This window comes from Panthera onca, chromosome B2 (assembly GCF_046562875.1).
Source record: "Panthera onca isolate mPanOnc1 chromosome B2, mPanOnc1 haplotype 2, whole genome shotgun sequence".
NCBI lineage: Eukaryota > Metazoa > Chordata > Mammalia > Carnivora > Felidae > Panthera > Panthera onca.
Window position 1 is genome coordinate 48,050,518 of NC_138343.1, and position 24,756 is coordinate 48,075,273.

Here is a 24,756-nt window from a genome sequence, read left to right on the forward strand (position 1 = left end):
CAGACTAGTAACAATCTTGGGCAGCATATCTCTAGGGGATGGTGAAGTCCCAAGATGGAAGAAGCCTTTTCTTAGCTTATTCCACCATTAGTATTCTCAGTAAAATGTTGAATAGAAGAAGTGAAAGCTGATGATCTTAAGGGAAAAGCATTTAGCCTTTCATAATTAAGAATGATGTTAGCTCTAGGATGCATATAGATGAGCTTATTAGGTTGTGAAAGTTTCCTTCTATTCCTAATCTACCAAGAGTTCTGACTGATATTAGATTTTATTAAATATTTTTCTGTATCTATTGAGATAATCAAATGGATTTCCTCTTTTGTTGGTTAATAAGGTGCATTCCATTGATTGATCTTAAATGTTAAACCAACCTTGCATTCTGGAATTGGACCTGTTATTCATTATATATCATCCTTTTCATGTATCCTTGAATTTAATTTACTAAAATTTTGTTTAGAATTCTTGCATTATGTTCACAAGAGATTTTGGTCAGTAGTTTTCTTTACTTCCTATATATTTGTTTAGTTTTGGTATCAGGGTAATGCTGGCCTCATGAAATGAGTTGGGAAGTATTTCCTTCTCTTCAATTTTATAGAAAAGTGTGCTTAGAATTGATAGTAAATGTTTAGTAACATTCACCAGTAAAGTCATCTGGGCCTACAGTTTTCTTTGTGGAAAAGTTTTTAACTTCAAAATTCAATCTCTTTAAGTATAGAGATATTCAGGTTATCTATTTCTTCTTGACTAAGCTTTGGTAGTTTGTACATTCCAAAGAATTTGTCAGCTTCATCAAAGATGTCAAAGTTATTGACAGAGTTGTTGATAATATCCCCTTGTTGTTCTGGTAATATCTGTATAGCTTTAGTGATATTATCTTTTAGATTTCTGATATTTGTAATTTGTGTCTTTTCTGTTTTCTTCTCATTAGTCTGTCCAGATGTTTCTCAATTATATTGATCTCAAAAAAGCAACTCTTAATTTCAGTTATTTACTGTGTTTCTGTAATGTATTTCATTGATTTCCACTCTGATCTTTAATATTTACCTTTTCTTTGTATTTAATATTTGCCTCACTTTTTCTAATTTTTTTAAAGGTGGAAGCTCAGGTCATTGGTTTGAGACCTTTCTTCTTTTCTTTTCTTTTTTTTTTTTTTATTATATATTTTTGACAGAGAGAGTGCGAGCATGAGCTAGGGAGGGGCAGAGAGGGAGACACAGAATCAGAAGCAGAGACCTTTCTTCTTTTCTAATATAAGTGTTTAATGCTATAATTACTCCTTGAAGTACTGCTTTAACAGTATCTCACAAATTCCTTACTTGGTGCTTTTGTTTTCTCTCACTACAATATATCAATTTTCCTTTAGATTTCTTCTTTGACCCATGGGTTATTTAACAGTGTGGTGTTTGAGGGGCACCTGTGTGGCTCAGTCAGTTAAGCGTTTAACTCTTGATTTCGGTTCAGGTCATGATCTTGTGGTTCCTGAGATCAAGCCCTGTGTCCAACTGTGTACTGACAGTGCTGAGCCTGCTTAGGATTCTCTTTCTCCCTCTTTCTGCCCCTCCCCTGCTTGCAGTCTCTCTCTCTCACTCTCTCTCTCAAAATAAATAAATAAACATTAAAAAAAATGTTTTTGAGAGGGACAGAGACAGAATGCAAGTGGGTTAGGGGCAGAGAGAGAGGGAGACACAGAATCCGAACCAGGCTCCAGGCTCTGAGCTGTCAACACAGAGCCAGACGGGGGCTCGAACTCAGGAGAGCTGCGAGATCATGACCTCAGCCGAAGATGGATGCTCAACCGACTGAGCCACCCAGGCGCCCGATAAAACATTTTTTTTTTTTAAAGTATGTCATTTGATTTCCAAATCTTTGGTTATATTCCAGAGATTTTCTGTTATTAATTTCTAATTTAATACTCTTGTCACAACATATTTTGTATGACTCAAATACTTCTAAATTTATTTGAACGTGTTTTATGACCCACCTATGATCTACCCTGGTAAATATTTTGTGTGCAGTTTAAAAGTATACTTCTGGGGCGCCTGGGTGGCTTGGTCGGTTAAGTGTCCGACTTCGGCTCAGGTCATGATCTCACGGTCCATGAGTTCGAGCCCCGCGTCAGGCTCTGTGCTGACAGCTCAGAGCCTGGAGCCTGTTTCAGATTCTGTGTCTCCCTCCCTCTCTGCTCCTCCCCTGTTCATGCTCTGTCTCTCTCTGTCTCAAAAATAAATAAACGTTAAAAAAAAAATTAAAAAAAAAAGTATACTTCTATTGTTAGATACACTGTTCAACAAATATTGATTGGATCAAATTGGTTGATAGTGTCCAAATCTTCTCTAATCATACTGATTTTCTATTTGTTTTGTCAGTTATTGTAAGGGGAATGTGAAATCTCTATAACTGATTTTTTTTTTCAGTTTTATTAGTGTTTATAGTTCTGTTATTAGGTATATAAACATGTAGGATTGTTATATCCTCTTAATGAGAAGACTTCTTTATCGTTATGAAATGACTTCTTTATCACTGGTAATAATCTTTGCTCTGAAAACTACTTCTTTTGATATTAATATAGCCACTTGGGGTTGTTGTTTTCTAATTACTGTTTCCATGTTATATCTTCATCTAACCTTCATTTGCAAATTGGCTGTGTCTTTATGTTTGAAGTGTCTTTATTGTATACAGCATATTGTTAGGTCTTGTTTATTTTTTTCAATCTGACCATTTCTACCTTTTAATTGACCGTATTTATATTTAATGTGATTATTAATAGGTTTAATCTGTCATCTTGCTTTTTGTTTTCTAATTCCCCAATCTGTTTTTCTCCCCATTTTCCTCTTTTCCGGCCTCCTTTTGGATTATTTGAGGTTTTTTATAGTTCTGTTTTATCTTCTTTGTTGGTTTTTTTGCCACATTTTATCATGTTATGTGTGACTTTAAATATTTATGTCGTTATACATCCATAACTTATCATAGTCTACTTTCAAGTGATAATACACCTTATATAACGTAAGAAACTTCAAATATCCCTCTTACGTTTCCATTCCCAACCGTATGTTATGGCTGTCACACATTTTACTTTGACATGTTATAACCCCATACAACATTGTGATTATTTATATTAAAATAGTCATACTTTAAGGTGACTTAAATAACAAGAAAATAATTTGTGTTCATTCATGTTGCTATCATTCCTGATATTCTTCATTCCTTTTTCCATATTTCCATCTGATACCATTTCCCTTCTGCCTGAAGAACTTGCTACAATATTTCTTGCAGTGAGGATCTGCTGGTAATAAGTTGTTCAAGTTTTGTTATGTCTGATGTAGTCAGATACTCTGATTAATGGCCAAGATTAACACACATGCTCAAAGGTAACTTTGCAAAAAGTCCCTTCTTGCTTTTTTGTTCTATAACCTTAAGATTGAGTTTTTGCATAACAAATGTGTCTCTTGCAGATCAAATCATCATCCTCATCATCACTGCTACCATTTATTGAATACTTATTTTCTAAGAGTCACACTGAGTACTGTGACATACAGTATCTCATTTAATCCTTATAATAAAGTTGAGGTAATATTATCTTCCCTTTACTTATGGGGAAACTGAAACTCTGGTAGATTGTCATTGCCCAAGTTTACACAATAATAGAGAAAAAGTAGGCCTTTCTTATCTCAAGTCTCATACTCTTTAGTCGGTATCCTATACTACCCTACACTACCACCATAAAGATTTTCTTATTTTGCTGGTTTACCAGGAAGCTAATTGGGTGAGATTCTAATCAACTAAGATATAGCACATCTTATTGATTTTAAAACACTTGCAATTGGAATTCATTTTATAGTAGATCGTACAATTTATCTTACAATTCCCGTTGTAAAGTTAGCAGTCATGATGCAGCTATCATTGCTTCTGCTTATTCAACATTTTTCAATAAGACGAAAAGAGCACCATTATCAAAATTTGAAGAATGGGTATCTCTAGCTTGAAAAAAAAATCCTAACAATAATAGTAAGATATTATTTTAAGAAAGACTAAGTCACCAAAACTCTTAATAACACACAAGACAGTATTTTTTAGAAAAATACAGATATTGAAACTCTAAGTTTAAAAGTGACTCCAAATGGAATAGACTATGAAAAAAGTTTAAGAGCATCTTGAACAATTCATTTTACTTATATTTCTCCTTTATTTGCATGCCCAAGTGTGATAAAATGTAAAATTTGTGTCTAAATAGATATCAAAAACTGTTTTCAATACATATAAAATAAATATTTAAGAAATAAGGAAGCATTGTATCATACATAGTTGGCATATTTTTTCTTTCTTTATGATACATGACATGAAGGGTCATCTTAATAATCAAAGGCATTTTAGATACAACAAAATGTGGTACATCACTGGACAAGACATGGCTTTTGAGTTGTTTTTCCAAATTGATAATAGAATCAATGGTATCTGCACACATTATAGCCCCAGAACACCTTACAAAAGAGGGCATGTTTTCTCAAGATAAAGAATCAAGATTGAAACTGAGCTGTGCTCTGTGACTATAAATTACAATATTGTTGATTTAGAATCCCCAACTTGGCCTCGTTAATATTATATTGAATGATAAAAAGTATTCTTCTCACATAAAAAGCCCTTCTGCCAAATTTATTGTTTTTATTTTACTTTCTTGGTGACCTTTAAAGCAGGGGGTAAAGTATAAACCAGGCTGCTTAAATAATTCATAAATTGACTCCTATGCCCTACCAGCAAAATCCTTAAGCATGAAACTTGTCCAAACAAGAAGAAGAAAAAAGAAAAAAAGAGGAATAACCCCACCCCAGCTAAATGAAATTCCCTAAATAAAATACTTAACATAGAATAAGATTATGATAGATCTTTCTCTTCTTTCCATCAAAATAGTCATCTTCTAATTACCGAATCAAACTCCCGAAAACATACCTCAGTATCTCTTCAGACATCAACTGTGCCAAGCTATCAGTAGTGTGTCAGGAAAGGGATGCAAATGGTACGCTCTGGGTGCCAGCCGTAAGAGATTCTGTTGTCTGTTGAAAATCTTAAAACAACAATAAAACCAACTAAAAATCAGTCTAGTTTTCTATGTCACCATATACCACCAGCAGTTCTGAACAGTGTAATACTCCTTGCCACAGTGGGCTGCTCTTACACATAATTCCCCTTGGTTCCCAACTGGATCATCAGATGAATGAATGAATGAATGAATGAATGAACGAACAAATAAATAAATAAGAGGTTAATGTGAGGAGGCACAGGATCATAAAGGATGCTTGGGGAAGAAGCTTGTCAATCATTCCAAGTACCCTTCAGAAGCATTAACTGACTTCCAGTATATAGAAATCCAAATATTCACAGGGCTACAGCTTCATACAGAAGCTTTTGTGAAAGGTTTCCCTACCCACATTCAATATAAGATTAAGTAAATTGTGAATATCAAGCATTTGTGTAATTAATGAATTAAATTAAAATTGGCAGTCACATACTTCCTTCCTGTTCTTTTCTGCTATCCACCACACCCTAAAGCGGAAGCAGATCTCACAGAACAGCTTTCTCTGCAGCCTGGAGGACTGCTTGGCACCTGGTAATGAGACAAAAGCCATAAATCCAAGGGTTTTGAAGCCATACAAATTTACGAGTAACACAATCATTGGTCAGGAACTAAGGAAAGTGGAAAAGGGGTGACCTTTATACCTATAATTTGGATTCTTCTGGTCCCTGTGGTTAGGTAATCATTGTTGACAAACTGTTTTATAGACTTTGTAGACTAGTTGCGTAGGGATATGTATGAGCTTTATTGTTGTTGTTGTTTTTAATTTACCCCTCTGGAACCATGTGGGTAGACAGGTGTTAGGGTTAAAAATTCATATGGTATGTGATAGGATTTTGGTGAGGAAATGGAGCAGAAGGGATGGACATTTTAACAGCTTGTGAGGTTTTAGAAGTGAAAAGGGAAGAGGGAGAAGTATTTTGCCTATTGAAAAAAATCATTAAAATATACAATTGTGCATACCAAAGAATCAAAAAGGTCTAGCTCTGAAGTTAGAGAAGAAATAAAAAGTCAAAAATATTTTGTAAGGACTAAGAGACTGTAAAATGGGGATTTTTTTCCTCCAGAGATTTTTCTAATGAATTAGCCCAACGACAGATTAATATTATGTAAATCAGATTAAATCAATGTAAATACAGAGAGAAAGAAGAAAATAGACTCTTGTTGGATTTTAGTTCTTAAGAGCCTGTCTGCATCTGTTCATTTTTTCAAAAACATTTATTGTGCTCTTCATATATGCAAAAATTCCACTGGTGACTATGAAGTATACCAAGAGATTTTTTTTTTTAATTAACAATACCCTCATTTAATTTAGAAAGAGGAAATTATATAATAATAATAATTATAGTTACCATTTTTGGAATCCTACATGTATACCTTTGAGTAGGCATTTTACATGGATAGTTTATAATGCTGACAATAATGACACAGCAAAGCAGGTATTTTTAATTCCCATTTTACAGGAACTGAGGCTTAGAGACTCTCAAAGATCACATCCCTGGTACAAAATGGAATCAAGATTTGAACCCAATTTTTTTTTTTTTTTTTGCATTTTGTTAATGAATAACAGCAAAGGTACATGTCAGAAGCACAGTATCACAATACAAATTTAATTAAAAGTTAAAACGAAAGAGAGAAGTATATTTTCAAACCCCCTCTTCTCTCTGCATCCTTTTATGTCTTTCTACATCATTGGCATCAACTTTTATTTTTCCATGCATTTAATAACTCATTTAACAAATATCAGCAAGGCACTGATATTTTACAGTGAAACTGAGGCTCAGAGAGTCTCAAAGATCACAGCACTGGTACATAATGAAATCAAGATTTGAACCCAATTTTTTTTTTCATGCTGCTGTAGTCATATACATACTGACCCGTTGCCAGACTACAGAGTCAGCCAATAAACAAACAAGTATAGTGTCAGGTAATGAAATGTACCATGAGGAAAAATAAAGCAGCACAGCAATAGAAAAACAGTACTCTTACAGACCACTTAGAACAATGATTCCGAGGAGGCCTGTCTGGGATATGGCATTGGAGGTGCTGTAGTATAGTGAGTTATATCTGGAGATAGGCATTTTGAGTAACAGGAAACACTAGGTTAAAGGTCTTGGAGGGGCGCCTGGGTGGCTCAGTCGGTTGAGCCTCCACCATGTGATTTTGGTTCAGGTCATGAGCCTGGGGTTGTGGAATCGAGCCCCACATGGTGCTCCATGCTTAGCACGAAGCCTGCTTAAGATTCTCTTTCCTTCTGCCCTTCTTCCCTGCTCGCGCGCTCTCTCTCAAATAAAAATTTTAAAAAATAGTAAAATAAAAAAACAAAGGCCTTGGAGAGTTCAAGAAACAGCAAGGGACCAGTGTGTGTATGAGTATAGCAGCATGAGTGATAGAGTGACGGAACATGAGGTCAGATATGGAGACGGTTTGTGCATGAACCAGGTAACATGGATTCTTGTTTGTCGCGGGATTCTTTAATTTTATTTATAGTGTGATGGGAAATTATTAGGTTTGAGCACAGTTTTTAAAAATCACCCTGGTTGCTACATGAAGAACTGACTCTATAGGAGGCAAAACTAGAGGCAAAGAAACCAGTTAGGAGATTGTTTCAGTTCTATCGGGAAAGTATGATGCATTCCATTCATGGCTCTGGCACATGGGAATCTATATCATACACAAAACTTAGTTTGAAAAGGTTCACGAACTTAAATGTGAAAGTTAAAATATAAACTTCTGGAATAAAATATAAGAGAATATATTCATAACCTTCACATATACAAAGATTTCTTTAAAAGAACACACACAGGGGTGCCTGGCTGGCTCAGTCAGTGAAGCGTGCATCTCTTGATCTCAGAGTTGTTGGTTCAAGCCCCACATTGGGTATAGAGATCACTTAAAAATAAAACCTTTTAAAAAATAAAAATAAAATAAAAATAAAAGCATACACTCAGGTACTCAATCAATCAATACACACACATGCACACACACACAAAACCTAACCATTAAAGAAAAGATTAACAAGTTGGACTTCCTTAAAATTAAAAACGTCTGTTCATCAAAAAGAATAAAATTAAGAGAATAAAAAGTATAGGTGTAATCCAGAAAACATAAAGGATCCCCACACATTAATAAGGTAAAGAAAAATAATATAATCATAGAAGTGACAACTCATCACCTTTGTCATATAATACGGGCTGCAAACAAGTTCTCACCAACATTCAAGAGTATCACCCAAGGGCATGAATACCAGATGCAAGGTCATACTACAGTCTTTAGGGTCATATTAGAGTATTTACAGCACATACCCTACCCCTTTACTACACAAAAGGAAACCTTCTATACACACTATTCTCACGTTGCATTTTTTTTTTTTATGACACTATATATTCTGTCACTCACTCCATAATAGGATGTGGAAATCTTGGGGCACCTGAGTGGCTCAGTCGATTTTTTGGCTCATGTCATTATCTCACGGTTTGTGAGTTCCAACGCTGCACTGGGCTCTGTGCTGAGGGCACAGAGCCTACTAAAGATTCTGTCTCCCTCTCTCTCTGCCCCTCCCCCACTTGCTCTCTATTTCTCTCTCAAAATAAATTAAAAAATAAAATAATCTTTCCCGTTCCTTTTTACAGCTTTTAGCGTACTCTTTTGTGTGAATGTGCCATATTTTTTTAGCAGTCCCTTATTAATGGACATTTGGGTTGTTTCCAGTCTTTTGCTATACAAATACTGTGGCAATGAATAGCCTTGAACATACATTTTTTTTTTCCTTTTTTTGTTTTGTTTTGTTTTGCCAGTTTATCTGTGAGATAAATTTTTAGAAGTAACTTCTTGGTCACTGGGTTAATGCATATGTAATTTTGTATTCCCTTCAGGAATATATGAAAGTGCCCATTTCCCCACATCTTTGCCGACAGAGTGTGTTCTCAAACTTTTGGATATCATATGTCATTGTAGTTTTCATTTGTATTTCTCTTATGAGCAACAGTAAGCATCTTTTCATATATTTAATGCCATTTGCACCTTTATGAGTTTTCTGTTTCACCCATTTTTCTGTTAAATTTTTGGCCTTCTCAGTTTTCAGAAGTATTTTTATGCCAGGATAATTGCCCTTTGTCTATGTTATAAGATGCAAATATTTATGCCTTTCTGTTTTGCTTAGATGTTTGCTTGCTTGTTGTTGTTTTGCTATGCAAAATGGTTTTTGCATGTAGGCACATAAATGTGTCAGTCTTCTCTCAATAGTTTCTATGTTTCAAGTCATAGATAGGGAAGTTTTTCCCACTTAATGGATTTTGTCTAAGGTTTCTTCCAGATTGTCCTTTTTTAACCTTTAGATCTTTCTTTTGGAATTAATTTCAGTGTGCAATATGAAGAATAAAACGAATTTTAATCTTTTCCATATGCTTTATCTAGTTGCCCCAACTTATTTCAGATTCCACATCTATCATTAAATTTCCCTGTGTAATTTTTTATCCTGCTCCATTGGTTTTCATCAAGCATCAATATTACAGTGTTTTAATTACTCAAATTTTCTTTTTTTACTGTTTAATATATGGTATGTTTAGTATTCCTCCCCAAATTGCCTTTCTCCTTTATGGTAACGAGTTACTCTTGCCTATTTATTTTCCCAAATAAAGCTTTAAATAGATTTGCCCATCAAAGTAAAGAAGCAATAACAAAATTATGTCATTTTTTTTTCTATTTGCTTCATCTTTATAAATTAACAAGAATGAATTTCCTTGCGATGTTTTGAGCTTCTTACCTAGAAAGAAGAGATAACTTTCCATTCCTTCAACTCTACTTTTTAGGCCTTTTAGGAATATGTTATAGTTTTCTGGAATAGCTTTTACCGATTTCTTGTTAAGTTTCTGCCTAGATGTTTTATGTTCGCCATTGTAAATGGAGTCGATTTTTTCACTATTTACTCTAACTGGTTATTATTTGAATATATGTAGGCTATTGATTGCTGAATGATATTTTTGACTAATTATTTGTAGTAGTGTTTCCCTCAATTCTTTTTGCTTTTCCAAATAAGTAATTCTATTCCTATGTAGAAAAAAGTTTTATTTCCTTGTTTCACATTTTTATGCTTCTACTTGCTTTTTCTTATCTAAGTTTATTGAGTAATATTGTATTAAATAATACACAGCAGCCATCCTTGTCTTTTTCCTAACTTCAGCAGAGAGAAGAGGCTGCTAGTATTTTCCCATTAACAAAGATGCTGACTACCTAGGGCTAAGGTATATATGGATAAATGTCAATTTAGATATACAATCAGGTTAAGGTAGTAACTTCCAATTTATAATTGATTGTGTATTTTTAATATGAAAAACTGTTGAATTTTGTCAAATTTTTTTCTCGTCAAGTGATAAAGTGTTTTTCTCCTTAGCTCTATTAATAATTTGTTAACTTATATTAATGGCACTCCTATTATTGAACTGCCCTTGTATTCCTGAAGTAAACTCCACTTGATCATTATACATTTTTAGTGCTCTTGGAATCTGTTTGCTAATTTCTGAGTTATACATTTGGCATTAATAATCTGTAGTTTTCATTTTACAATTTTTGCCGGGCTAGTTGTTTCATTAACAAAATTATGATGTTTTCCTTCTTTTACTAAGCCCAGAAGAAGCATAATTAGCTTAGGGAGAATCTTATCTCCAGATATTTTATAAAATTTTGTATCTTGTAACTCATGCTCATACCTAGACTGGAGATTTGAGCAATTTGGTAGAAAAATATCTTGAAGTTAAATTGTGCTGGCTTATTGAAATAAGGTGGTGTCAAAAAGAGACTCTTCAGACTGATACAGTATCCTTTGAAAAGAGAGAAGTTTAGGGGGACTTGGGTGGCTCAGTAAGTTAAGCGTCTGACTTCAGCTCAGGTCATGATCTCCCAGTTTATGAGTTCAAGCTCTGCGTCAGGCTCTGTGCTGACAGCTCAGAACCTGGAGCCTGTTTCAGATTCTGTGTCTCCCTCTCTCTCTGCCCCTTTCCTGCTTGCGCTCTGTCCCTCTCTCTCTTACTCATAAATAAAAAATAAGCATTAAAAAAATTAGAAAAGAGAGAAGGTAAACAACAAGAATCTTTGTTACAAGAAATCTTTTTCACCTAGACCAAGAAATTCAAGACTCCTGTGGGTCTTATTAATCATGCATTTTTCAGAATTTGCAAAAGCCGGTAGACAATTTCAAGCCAAATAAAGTGTAAGCACAAACGAAGTTCTATGTAGAAGCGGAGTATGTGGGGAAAATTAAGCTGTGCTATGGCTCAGTGCAATGGGGGAGCATGATCTGACAGGTCCCTCCAAAATTCTTCTGCAATGTTCTCCAGCCTGACTGCAGTACTAATTATCTACATTATAAACACTGTCTACAGAGAAGAAGCTTAAGGACAGGAGCTATAACCTTGTTCTTTCCTATGGATCTAAGGACCAGGCACAGACTAAAGCCAATGTTAGGAGGGTTGGGGAAATGGACAGAGTTCTGAAACCAGTTGCTAAAGAATGGAAACCACAAAGGGAGGCAAAAGTGAAGATTTTGATGGATGTCTACATTCAAGGACCATGACTGTTTAAGAACACCAAGATTGGTGAATAGCTGACAGCGTGGAAAAGAAATTCAATAAAGTAGCAAGGCAAAGAATTCTTTACCTGCTGTCTGCAACAAACCACACTTACAGAGGATAAGAGGTTCAAGTGGTGCAGCTTCTAGAATAAAAATCGCTCTCTGTCTACTTCAGTGGTGGTTATGGAAAACAATGAACAAGGCAGAGGCTTCTGCTGGGTTCACCAAGAAACCATCTCCCCTGCCAAGGCAGAGATTCCTCGTTTTTCCTGCCCAGGAGAGTGTTAGAGACAGTGAAATTTGTAATTGATTCATTGTCAAATCATGTGGAGCCAAATCTGGACCCAACCTCCAGGAAAACACATCATCTGGAATTGGGACTAGATGCAGTAGCAAGAAGTGACACGTGTCTCCCACTGGGGAGGAGTGAGTATATTTTAGTTGCAATCTGAGATGGCTCTTAAAATCATAAATGGCAAAAAGCACACAGGTGCAACTGTATGTGTGCAATATGTATGTCTTAGCTTGAGGGTTTAAGAAAGCAGTAAGTCAAATATACTAGACTGTTAGCAGCTCTTACTTCCTGGAAAAAAAAAAATCCTCTTTTCCAATGGAAAATCTTTGTGTGTTGTTTAGATAGTGCTGACCTCACCTTTTCCTGAGCCTAGGTTTTGGATGCTGGGGATACAGAGGTGAACACAATTAGACCAAATCCCTGACCTCCTGGAGCTTTCATTCTAATCACTAGAGAAAAGCAGTAAACATAAAAATTACTGCACATCACATTATGTCTGAAAATGTTATGTACGAAGGAAGGAAGGAAGGAAGGAAGGAAGGAAGGAAGGAAGGAAGGAAGGAATATAGGGGAGATGGAAGTGAAGTACTTAATGACTCAATAAATGTTTTCAAAGTAACATTTATTGCATTTTATGCACGATACACTCCATTTTGAAATGTAGGGAAACAGAAGACAAAAATTGCCCATGAGTAAATTCTGAAAATTTTCCCCTCTATATCAAAGAACTTATTATAATTTTCTCCTACACCTAAAGCTTATCTGGTCAATACTGAAAATATTTTGAAGCTGATGTACTATAACCACCAAAATATGCCTTTCATCTCATTTATGAGATGTTGACAAGATCTGCAGGTATTCTAAAACTCACTTTTCTTTATGTAGAACTGTCAAAGTAGAGTCTGACTTTTAAGTATCTTAAATCCATCTCCACAGACTATTTCTACTTTTTCAGAAATGTACCGTTCATGCGTAATCATTTGGCTTCAAACCATGTGCAGAGGAAACAATAGGAGGAAAGGTTTGCCGTGTAATCATTTTTAAAGAATACATTTTAAACCATATTCACAGAAATTCATGAAGCTTTAAGAAGAAAAAAAAAGAATGTATGTCATCAGCTTAGCCATACCAAATAAGAAAACTCATGCATTAAACATCGGAAAAGGAAGTAATACAGCTTTAGTTCAATCTGTAATTTGTGAGCTATCACAGAGATTCTGGCTTGGCACCACTCAGAAATGTTCACTGAATGTCATTGTAGAGGTTTGAGAGGACTCTCCAAGGACCAATTAAAGGAATGGAGAACTAGGGAAGATTGTTCACCAGTAGGAAAAAGCAAGAATAATGGTGCAAGATGGATGTGGTTTTCCAATTTTCTAGTTTTGACTATAAATTTGGAAACCCAAGCCAAAAATAAATAATAATAATAAATATCTCATCCAGTTATTTGTTTATGATCATTAAAAAGGGATTTTGTGCACTCTATTCTGCCCTAATGCCCTCTAACTTCCAGTAGCCTTCACCCCCCAAACACCAAACTAAGTTATCGACTACATTGTCACTGTTCCTTTACCATGTGTACATGCGCACACACACACACACACACACACACACACACACATTTCCATCTTATGTTCTTTTTACTAGCAAGTAGTATCTGACAACAAAAAATAGAAAACAAATATTCTTATTTAAGTATACAGACACAAATTTTTTTTTAAGAAATACTCTTTGTCAGGATTCTTGGGTGGCTCAGTTGGTTGAGCACCTGACTCTTGATCTTGGCTCAGTTGTTTCATTCCAAGTCATGAATTCACGGTTCATGGGTTCCATCCCCACATAGGGCTCTGGACTGACAGCATGGAGCCTGTTTGGGGTTCTGTGTCCCTCTCTCTCTCTGCCCATCCCCCACTTGCTCTCTCTCCCTCAAAATATCAGGGAATATTATAGATACTCAAATGTTGATTTAATAATTAGCTAATTGAATAACTTGGCTAGTTGGACTGTGAGTTTTTATTATGTCCTTTAGGGGAAAAAAAGTCTTTCCTCTTTTCTATATGTGTTTGTTACCCAAACCTAGTTGATATTTTCAGAAATTTAAGGAGAAAGATGCTCAATAGTTTCATTACACAGAATGCCTCCTTTGACTTAAGAGTTTCTATAAGTCTGGATTATGAATGGAGGAGACCACAACAGGAAGAAAGACAGAATGGAGGGAAAAGCAAATTCTCTTGGCCCAACGATGTTAATTTTCTCAAAGGTTTGGACGTTCTATATTTTTCCATATGCCTGATGATAAATAATAGATCTTCACCAATTCCATGTTATATTGAGAAAAGGCAGAAATTTAGAGAAAATGTAAATCCCCTGTAGTAACTTCCCTGAAGAGTTTTTTACTTTCTTTTTTCTTTTATCTCTTTTTCACTTCTGGGTTCCTTTAGCTTTTTTTGAGTTTAGCCTCTGAAATATGAGAAATTTTTATTATCAAACTACAGAAGGGTGGAAAGTCTTACAAAATAGAAAAGCCTAGTGCCACATCCAGTTAGAATAATAAGTAAGAATTGCCACAGAGCCTTGTGTTGAGCAAAGTCCTGGTCTGGAGATAGTGAAGTGGCAAGGCAGAAAGAGCCCTGGGCTGAGTAACCAGGCACATCTTTCTACACAATTTGCCATTCCTGTCTGAGATATAGTTTCTTCATTTGTCAAATTCAGGGACTGAGTTATGTTTCATTCCAGCTCTGATTTTCCATAATGCTAACAATTTCCCTAAAGCATATACTTTGCGATCATTTACAAATACGACGGATACATTTCACACAGACATGCCAAATATCAAAGTGAATAAATATTCCCTAAAGATCTTTTTTTAAGCTTTGCTGTGACCAATTGGTATGTAAAAGACCGAGTTCCATTCAGTGTAACGTAAGGTGTGAACATATTTGTACAACTACTATAGAAATTGTCAACAGTACTTTTTTATTATCAGCTTACAGATCCTTTCTATTCAGTAGACTGTGAGCTCCTCTGGGGCAGCACTATTTCTTAGTCATTTTTATATTCCAGTACATGGTATTTAGCATGAAAAAATTAAATGTTTTTAATAATTAATCTGAACAGCTCATCCAGGCTGGAGAAAAGTATGTGGAAGAAAAAGCATGCTGACTGATCTCACTTCCAAGGCATGACCAGGAGCCTCAATGGGGTCCTCAGTGCTGTCTGGAAATCATACTGTATCTCCTTTGTTCATCCAGGCTATACATATAGAAGTCTATTTCAGGCTCTAATATCCTCTATCCTCTAATCCTCCTGAGGACCCCTGAGGAAGTGAGATCAGTCAGTGTGCTTTTTTAGGTAATTCCTACCTCATACTTGCTTCAAAAGAGAACATTCGCCAGCTCCCATATGCATCCCGATCAGCCTCTATAGCATATGATGTCTTCCTGTTACTACTAAAGATGAACTTTTTGTGCTCCTGGGCAAGTCAACCAATCCACCTGTACAACAGATCCATACACTCAGATCAATACAAAACCAATGATTCCTTCTGGAATTCTCCTCACTCAATTGAATCCCATGTTCTCTTTCTCCACTGGATCTTTTCCATCAGTGTACAAACATGTTATTGTTTCTCTCATCTTAAAACAAATGCAAAAACAATAACAACAACAACCAAAAAAAAACTGCTGTCTTGAACCCACTTCTTCTTGTAACCATTGCCCTGTTTCATGTTTTAATTTATTATTGAAGTATAACTGACATAAAATGTTCTATTATGTTTCAGGTGCACAGCATAGTGATTCCACAGTTCTGTACATTACCATATGTTCACCATGGTAAGTGTGGTGATCATCTGTCACCATACAACATTTTTACAATATTTTTGATTATTCCCTCTACTGTACTTTTCAGTCCTGTGACTTACTTATTTTATAACTGGAAGTTTGTACTTCTTAACCCACTTCACCTATTTCACCCATCCTTCCTACCCCCTCCTTTCTGGCAACCACTAGTTTGTTCTCTACATTTATCAGTCTGTGTCTGTTTTTTTTTGTTTGTTTGTTTGTTCTTTCATTTGTCTTGCTTTTTATTTTTTATTTTTTTAATGTTTGTTTATTTTTGAGAGGGGGAGAGAGAGATGGAGTGCGAGCAGGGAAGGGGCAGAAAGAGAAGGAGACACAGAATCCGAGGCAGGCTCCAGGCTCTGACCTGTCAGCACAGAGCCTGATGAGGGGCTAAAACCCACGAACTGTGAGATCATGACCTGAGCCGGAGTCAGACGCTTAACCTACTGAGTCACCCAGCCACCTCTGTCTTGCTTTTTATTTTTTTTTTAATTTTTTTTTAATGTTTTTATTTATTTTTGAGACAGAGAGAGGCAGAGCATGAGCAGGGGAGGGGCAGAGAGAGAGGGAGACACAGAATCAGAAGCAGGCTCCAGGCTCTGAGCTGTCAGCCCAGAGCGCGACGCGGGGCTCGAACTCACAGACTGTGAGATCATGACCTGAGCCGAAGCCGGACGCTCAACCGACTGAGCTACCCAGGCGCCCCTGTCTTGCTTTTTAGATTGCACATATCACTAAATCATATGGTGTGTCTTTCTCTTATTTCATTTATTATATTAAGTGAAATCCATGTTGTTGGTTCATCCATGTTGCTGCAAATGGCAACACTAAAGTTGCTTCCCTATCCATACCTACCTCACTATATTCATTCTCAACTTTCTTTGTGGATCGCTCCTCTTCTTCCCAGACTCTAAATAAACAGTGGTGGACACCAGGGCTGAGGCTTTGGACTTGTCTTTTTCTATTTCTCTGTGTTATTTGAGCCAGATCCATGGGTTTCTAAATCATCCAAATGCTTATAATTCCAAAATTTATAACAAAGGTATAACTCTAGGGCAAACCAAACTCCCAGTATCCAAACTCATTTATCCAATTGCCTTCTTAACATCTCCACTTTGAAGTCTGATAGGCCTCCAAAAGTCAGCACATCTTCAAATCAAAGTCACAAATTTCTGCTTCAGTCTATTCTTCTCTTAGGCTTTTCCATCATGAATAATTATAAGTCAACAATTCCAATTGGTCAAAAAAAAAACTTGGGAGTCACCCTTGAATTCTTTCTCTCTCATCTGTAATCCAATCCTATCAGATGCAGCTTTAAATTATGTCCAGGGCACCTGGGTGGCTCAGTCCATTAAGCGTCCAACTTTGGTTCAGGTCACGATTTCACGGTTTAATCAATTCAAGCCCTGCATGGGGCTCTGCACACTGACCACGTGGAGCCTGCTTCGGATTCTCTCTCTCTCTCTCTCTCTCTCTCTCTCTCTCTCTCTCTCGCTTTCTCTCTGCCCCTCCCCCACTCACACTCTGTCTCTCAAAATAAATAAATAAATAAAAATTAATTTTTTTTAATTTAAAAAATAAAATATATACAAATGCAACCATTTTTCACCACCTTCACCTTTAACAATCTGGCTTAAGCCACCATCATCTCCCATCTGAAGTATTGCAATAGTTAACTCTTTTGCCTGTGCTTCCCTCAAGAAAATTCTTAGCATAGCAGCCAGACCGATCCCACTATGTCAAATCAGGTCAGAATTCTGCAATCTTGTCTCATCTCGCACAAAGTAAAAGCACAAGATTAAATAAATAAATAAATAAATAAATAAATAAATAAATAACATACCTTATCAAAATTATCATGTCCCCTAGAACTCAACTCCTCTTTATACATTCTCCCTTGCTATCTCCCACTCAGCTACAATAGTTCCCTCCATGTCCTTTGAACACTCCTGGTACATTTCTATTCAATGCACCTGCGCACCTGCATTTTACACTACCTACCACATTCCTCTCCCACATGGCTTGCTCTCTCCCTTTCTGTAGGTCTTTAGTCAGATGTCCTACTTACCTAGACTTTCAACCCCTCCGCACCAACATCTAGCAATCTCTAACCCCCTTTCCTGCTCTATTCTGAAACATAGTAGGATCTGATAGAGTTAGTAAATGAACTGAAAGAAAGGAAGTAAGCATAACAGTCAGTATCAGAGATAATTTTTGAGAAACAAAACTTACTTTCAAATGCCTCAAACATTCATGAAGCATTGCCTAAGAGAGGCCTCTGAAGTCTTTCAACAATTAATAAATAAGAGTTGTTCGTAATGTTCATTTTTGGAAGCAATTGGGTGCTACTAACATACTTAAAATAGTTTTAAAAAATCTCGGAATGAGAATATTAACAGATGAAAATTTCACAGAATTAATGATTGTTCATCTTTGCTACAGACAAGCTGGAATGTATTCATTTCTCTGTTGTAGGAAGATGTAGGAAAAAGAGGAAGCAGTATAAATCTAATTTGAATTTTATCTTCACCAACAAAGAAAATAAAATTCAATAACACACTGAAACATATAGTGCCTACTTATATACACACAGTAGGGAATTAGTAAATGAAAATTCCCTTTTTCTAGTGTACTATATATAGTGTACTATATTTATTTTCTAGTATATATTTTCTAGTATATATATATATACTAGTATATATAGTATATCTAGTATATATAATATATTTCTAGTATATATTTTCTAGTGTACTATATTTATTTTGTAAAGTGTTTTTATAATTTACTCTCTAAACTGTTTGTCATATCATAATCACAGTATTTTCTTAAGCAATTGAAAATATTTTTCCCACATATACCTTTCTGCAAGAAAAAGAGTTGTTCACTATGTAGAATAAAACTTATGACTTTCTTTTTGTTCACTTTACTGTTTTTTAGGGAAGGATATTTGCTATATTGATAGTGCCTTCATGAATTATCTTATTTAATTACTATTGTAGATGTTAAACATTTTAAATAATAAAATGTCTAAGAACCAAAAATCATGAACGCAATAATAGCTGAATTCAAATTTTAAACTGTATTCTGGGTATTAAGGATCCAGAAGGTAGTAACTTGGTTAGTAGCTTCTCATCATATAATGTAAGTAAACGTTAAATAAAAAGGAATGCAATCATTATTTTTTTTTTTTTGAAGGAAAAAGATGTTTGGCCACCTTCTGATGATTTCTTAGCCTGGAGGGAAGCTTCTGAATATGAGCTGCTAGAATGACAGTGGAGAACTGAAGTTCAGCAAAGTCTGGAGAGATTTAGGAAAACAAAGAAAGATGGTTTAAAAAAAAAAAAAGAGAGAACTATGAAATTAGTTCTTAATCCAGAGGGCCAAACTGTCCTGGTTTCAAATGAGCTCTTGAACCACAGTCGAGCTGCTCAAAATGGGGGTTGCCAACTGAAATTTTTAAGGAAGCAGAAAGTCACTTGCTACTTCTATTTGTTTTAGTGATTTACCCTTCCTCCGGACATTGTATTCCTCTTTCAAAGATGCTGCTGAATCTATTGTTTAGTAGATGGTTTTTCATTTACCCATCAAAGCACCCTTCCTCCTTCTTTTCAGAGTATTGTCCAGGGGTGCGTTCAGGAAGATGAAAAGAAGGATATAAGGTCGATGGTCACAGGCAGAAATTAGCCACAGTTATAAAAATAAGTAGTAGATATCCAGTGGTTTTGACTTTCTGCTGTTTGAAGGTCTCCCTGGAGAGATGAGGAAGGGAGAAGAATGTCCCTTTAGTTCCTGCAGAGTTTTCTTCTCTAGTTAGTCATAAACCTGAGTGACAGGGAAAAGATGATCCAAGGCCCCTGCTGCTCCAAGAAAAGGAAATCAGTACAAGAATGTTTTTACATAGCCTTGCACAAAAACCATCATTATACATATGTAACCTCTCACTACACCCAAAACCAATCCCAATTAAAATGAGAACAGGACTAAAAATCACGCTGAAAATCTTTTCTCCAACTTCTGTGGTACTTCCTTTTCTGAATAGAAGAAATAATTTCTCCTTTATTTCTTTTGGTAATATCCTTGTGCATTTCCACTGGTGGATGAGGTAAAAACCTTGGACTATTGTACTAGCCTCCATTCCATGCCATATAATAGATGTCACATCCCCTGTATTTTCATAGAGGTCTGTGAGCCTTTCTTAAGAATATAAAATATTAGGGGCGCCTGTGTGGCTCAGTCGGTTAAGCCTGCAACTTCAGCTCAGGTCATGATCTCGCGGTCCGTGAGTTCGAGTCCCGCGTCGGGCTCTGTGCTGACCGCTCAGAGCCTGGAGCCTGTTTCGGATTCTGTGTCTCCCTCTCTCTCTGACCCTCCCCCATTCATGCTCTGTCTCTCTCTGTCTCAAAAATAAATAAACATTAAAAAAAAATTTAAAAAAAAGAATATAAAATATTAAATGTAAAAGTTACACTTACCATTCAGATGGATGAAAATGGATTTTTTCAGATTTATTAGTCTGTCTGTTTGCCCTTGTGAGAAGCCAAAAATGGAGTGAAAATAAAATCTATCTAGAGTGATGATGCTATCATATGATTGGTCTTAAATATTTGGGCCCCACCCAAATCACAGGCTTGTGAAAACTTGGCTCCAAGTAATAATTCATAGTCCAGTTGACAGGGATCATGGGCCAGGTAGGTATATGTGCTATGCATGTGTCTGTGTGTATATATTGTTACTTTCTACTCATACATTTTGGAAGGCCTACTGTATCACTATGCCAACTATCCAACACATTCCCACTGAAGCAATGAGAAGTCAGATAGACCATAATTAACTGATCCTGTCCTCAACCAAATCCCATCCCCCATCCCAACCTATATGTTAGATTTTGCTCTGCTTTAGATTGTATATAATTGTTTTTCATGTTGGTATTTTTGTTGTTGTTGTTGTTGTTTTGTTTTGTTTTGTTTTACAAGAGAGTGAGAACACAAGCAGAGGAAAAGCGGGGGTGGGGGGGGGCGGGGATAGAGGATCTGAAGCAGGCTCTGTGCTGACAGAAGCAAGCCTGATGCAAGGCTTGATCGAACTCACGAATTTTCAAGATCATAACCTGAGTCGGAGTCGGACACTCACCTGACCGAGTCCCCCAGGCACCCCAATCTTCTATAATTGTTTTTGATTGGCATGAGTAAACATGACTACTGCCTTGATATTTATGTGTGCCCTCTTGTGTTTGTCATAGCTAAAAGAAGATCATAGACAAGCACACTGTTCATTTTTATTCTACAACTCACCACCACCACAACCACCAAACATACACTTTGGCAAAGTCATGCTTACAATCCTCCTGTTACATGGCATTTGTCAGGGATGTTTCAAAAGTAGCTATAATATGAATGGATGCCCCCTCCGTATTTGCATTATCAAGCCAACAAAATCTTGCTGTAATCTGAGCATTCTTACCAGAGAGATAACCACAAAATTGACTCACTGTAATTTGACAGAAAACTTATTTTAGGAAAAATAAAGTATTGGTGAAATGTGGCCTAAGTGCTGCTGAATAGTTCATAAGCTCAGCTGAAGTCCCTCTAAAGAAAGCACATCCCTGAAGATGATAAGGCCAAGTCATCAAGGTTCAGAAAAATCCTGGAAATCTTCCAGAAGGGTAACCGGAAACACAAGTGAAAGTACTACTTAACTCTGGTGGAAAATAAGGACTACTCCGTGAAAGAAAGAAAGAACTAACTAACTAACTACACAGATGGGAGAATCTTAGAAAAATAAAGTTTGAGAAGGTACAAACGTTTTTAACTTGTAGAAAAGCTATGAATAAGATCGATTAGATTTTCACCAAAGATGAAAATTTCACAGCCAGGAACTAAACCATGAAATTTGAAGGCGATATTTTTACTCGCCTTCATGAGTAGTAAATTTATGATACAGATTACATCAAGTAGTTGCATAAACTAGAGGTATAGACATATACATTGAAAAGAGATCAAAATAATAAACATAGAACTAGATAAAGGAAATCTAGTTATATATTTCTGAGGTTTGTTTTTTTTTTAAGTAAAAGTAAATAAAAGCTGTGATACTCTCACACAAAATACTATTTTGCCTTCCTGTCAATGTGTCAGGACCGGGCACAATGGGCTGTTTGTCTCACTCCAAGAAGTGTTTCTTTATCATGTCAATGTCAAGAGTATGTCCTTTGAGTCCACTTGCCTATTCTGTGCTTGAATCCTAGATCCATCACTTGCCAGCTGAGGGATTACAGTAAAATTACTGCAGTTGTTTCCATAGCTCTAAAATAGTAATAACCTGGCCCATCTCTCAGAGTTCTAGTGAAAGTTAAATGAGATATTCCATGTACAGCATTTAGCACAGTTCAGGATGTATAGCAAATACTCAAGTCATTTTAAGTATCATTCATAATAATGCAAAATAAGCAATTTACTCTCAGAATAATAAAGTGATAGACCAAGTGTATTCTTAATGATTCAATTATACACTGGGAATTCTTTTTCCTTGTCTTGATCAATGACTTTACCCACTGTCTAATCAGCTACTGCCACAATAATGCTGCATAATAACCTCATATTCTTGATGGATTATATCAACAAGTACTTGTTTTTCTTATTCACAGGAGGTGAAGATTTGCTGATCTCAGCCAAACTCAGCCAAACTTGGCTCTAGGGCAAGGGCTAGGTCAAACCTGTTCCATGAGCCTGATTCTGGGGTCAAGCTGAGGGACAGTAGCCACCAGGACATATTCTCATGGAAATGGCAGAAGTCCAGGAGCGAAGCAAAATTATGATAGCATGTTTTAGACTTTTATAACATTCCATGGGCCAAAGCAACTCGCATGGCCAAAGATGACATTAAATGGGATGGATAGTCAAGCATATTCTCTCAGTAAGAGGAGAAGAAAGTAAATATCTGTTGAAAAATAATCCTATCACACCAGCTGACATCGAAGGTGAGAAGGATTTTAAAAGAAAGAGGAGTGTGGGGAGGAAATCCAGCTATTCGTAGCAGCATGAATGGATCTTGAGGGCATTAGACTAAGTAAGATGAGTCCGGCAAAGACACATGCTATAAATGACCTATACGTGGAATCTAAACAAGCTAAATCTGTAAAAATGGAATAGAATGGTGGTTACCATGGGCTGGGGTGTGGCACAACTCAGGTTGTGAAGTACAACCCTTAAAGGTGCAAACTTTCAACTAGTAGATAAATAAGTTCTGGAGATCTAATGCACAGCAGTTATTATAGTCAACAATACTATATTATAAACTTCAAAGTTGCCAAGATACTTGATCTTAACTTTTCTCATCACAAAAAAGCAATGATAATCATGTGACTTTATAGAGGTATTAGCTAATGCTAGCATGGCAATCACACTGCAATATATAAATGTATCAAACCAACACATTGTACACTTAAACTAATGCAATGCTATATCTCAACTTAAAGAAAAAGAATAGTATGGGGAAAGATTCTCATTGTCTCTCCTAGATAGAAATCATACTCAAAATCTGTTTTTCACTGTACAATGAACAGAGTTAAATTTGACATACAGAGAAGGAAAATATGAGAACATCAGGCTATTCCCAAGGAGATCCAGTATACAGGTCTCAGTATCTAGAGCTTCCAAAAGGAGAGTGGGCTGATCTCAAAGGTGCACACTGCACTGACAACATGAAAATGGTCATATTGTTATTCACTTAAAGAATATTCTCTGTTCAACAATGCGCTGATGTCTTTAAATTAATATTTATTAAAGGAAGTGTCTCTGCTGTTCAAGTAAATGTAATTGAGCCTGAGGAACTATGGCATGGCCTAATTTGTCTTGACTATAAAATACCATTTTAGAGTTTGCATATTAATAACAGCAGCAACACAAAACAGCAACACAAAACCCCCCCTCATTAAAAAATTTTGGAAAAAAGCAAAGTCCTGAAAGAGATAAAAGGATGGAGGGATCATATGTCCAGAAGCAAATGCATCGTGAAGCCTCTGGTCAATGACATCAGTTACTTTGTAAATGAATTAGAAGTCCTAATTCTGCTTTAGCTTAGAAATCTGATTATCCTAGAGCTTGTAAGAAATCAGCTTTAATCCTCTTTTAAATGTCATTCAACAGGTTCTCTGTTGTACGTGGTATGCAAATGAATTTCCCTTATCAGATCCTTTCTAATTCATTTTCCTTCCACAGGACATTCTCAGAAATAATTTAAGACTGGACTCTGAAAATTGTTCCAATCTTGAATAACATATGTTTGAAGCATATTGTGTCTCCAATCAGCAAATCACTCCTGAATTCAAAAGCAAAAATCCTTGTTACTCTACATGAAAATTAAACATGAAAATTTTCTGACATGTTATGTCCACATCTAAGCTGCTCTCCATATATTTCAGTGTCAGCTCAAAATGAAATTTAAAAATCCTAGCATTGTCTCCCCTATTCAAAATACACCAGATTTTCTTATGGTTATGATCATAGCCAAAACTGCAAGGAGTGAGGGATGTAACTCAAGTTTTCCTTCTTCAGATAGAGAAAAACAGTATTAGTAATTACTCCTCAAGCAGATCAAAAGGAAAATGAACATTGAAATGAAGTCCAAGTCCTGGTTTAGTCCTAAACCTGTAAGATAACATAGGAAAAGCTACATCTTTATAAATTATTTTGAGTTGGAAAACAAATTAAATTTTGCTGTTGTATTGATAATTAGGTCCTTGTAAGAGGCATAGCTGCTGAAATGTAAACAGTAGGGACTATATAATGTGTTTGGTCTAAAAGTAAATACAGTTGTTTACTCAACTTGCAGATTTAAGATGAAATTTATGGAAAGCTTTATTAACCATGTGGCGACCTTCTAAGACTTGGGATGCTTGATTTATATTTCTCTCTTTGCTTAGATGTACGCACTCATGTAAGTGGTAAATGATTTCATTTACTCTACACCAGGGTTAACTTTTTGT

General features: G+C 35.9%; 1 protein-coding gene across 8 annotated transcripts in view; it reads right to left on the minus strand.

Annotated features, from left to right (window-relative positions):
• LOC132667179 (uncharacterized) overlaps positions 1-24,756 on the minus strand; it is a 322,994-nt gene that overhangs the window by 287,266 nt on the left and 10,972 nt on the right. For all 8 annotated transcript variants that reach the window (XR_009605024.3, XR_009605025.3, XM_078446429.2 and 5 more), the window contains exons 3-4: positions 5,505-5,599; positions 4,945-5,059 (exon numbers count right to left, since the gene is read on the minus strand). The gene's annotated coding sequence lies outside the window, so the exon portion shown is untranslated. The remainder of the gene's footprint in view (positions 1-4,944; positions 5,060-5,504; positions 5,600-24,756) is intronic.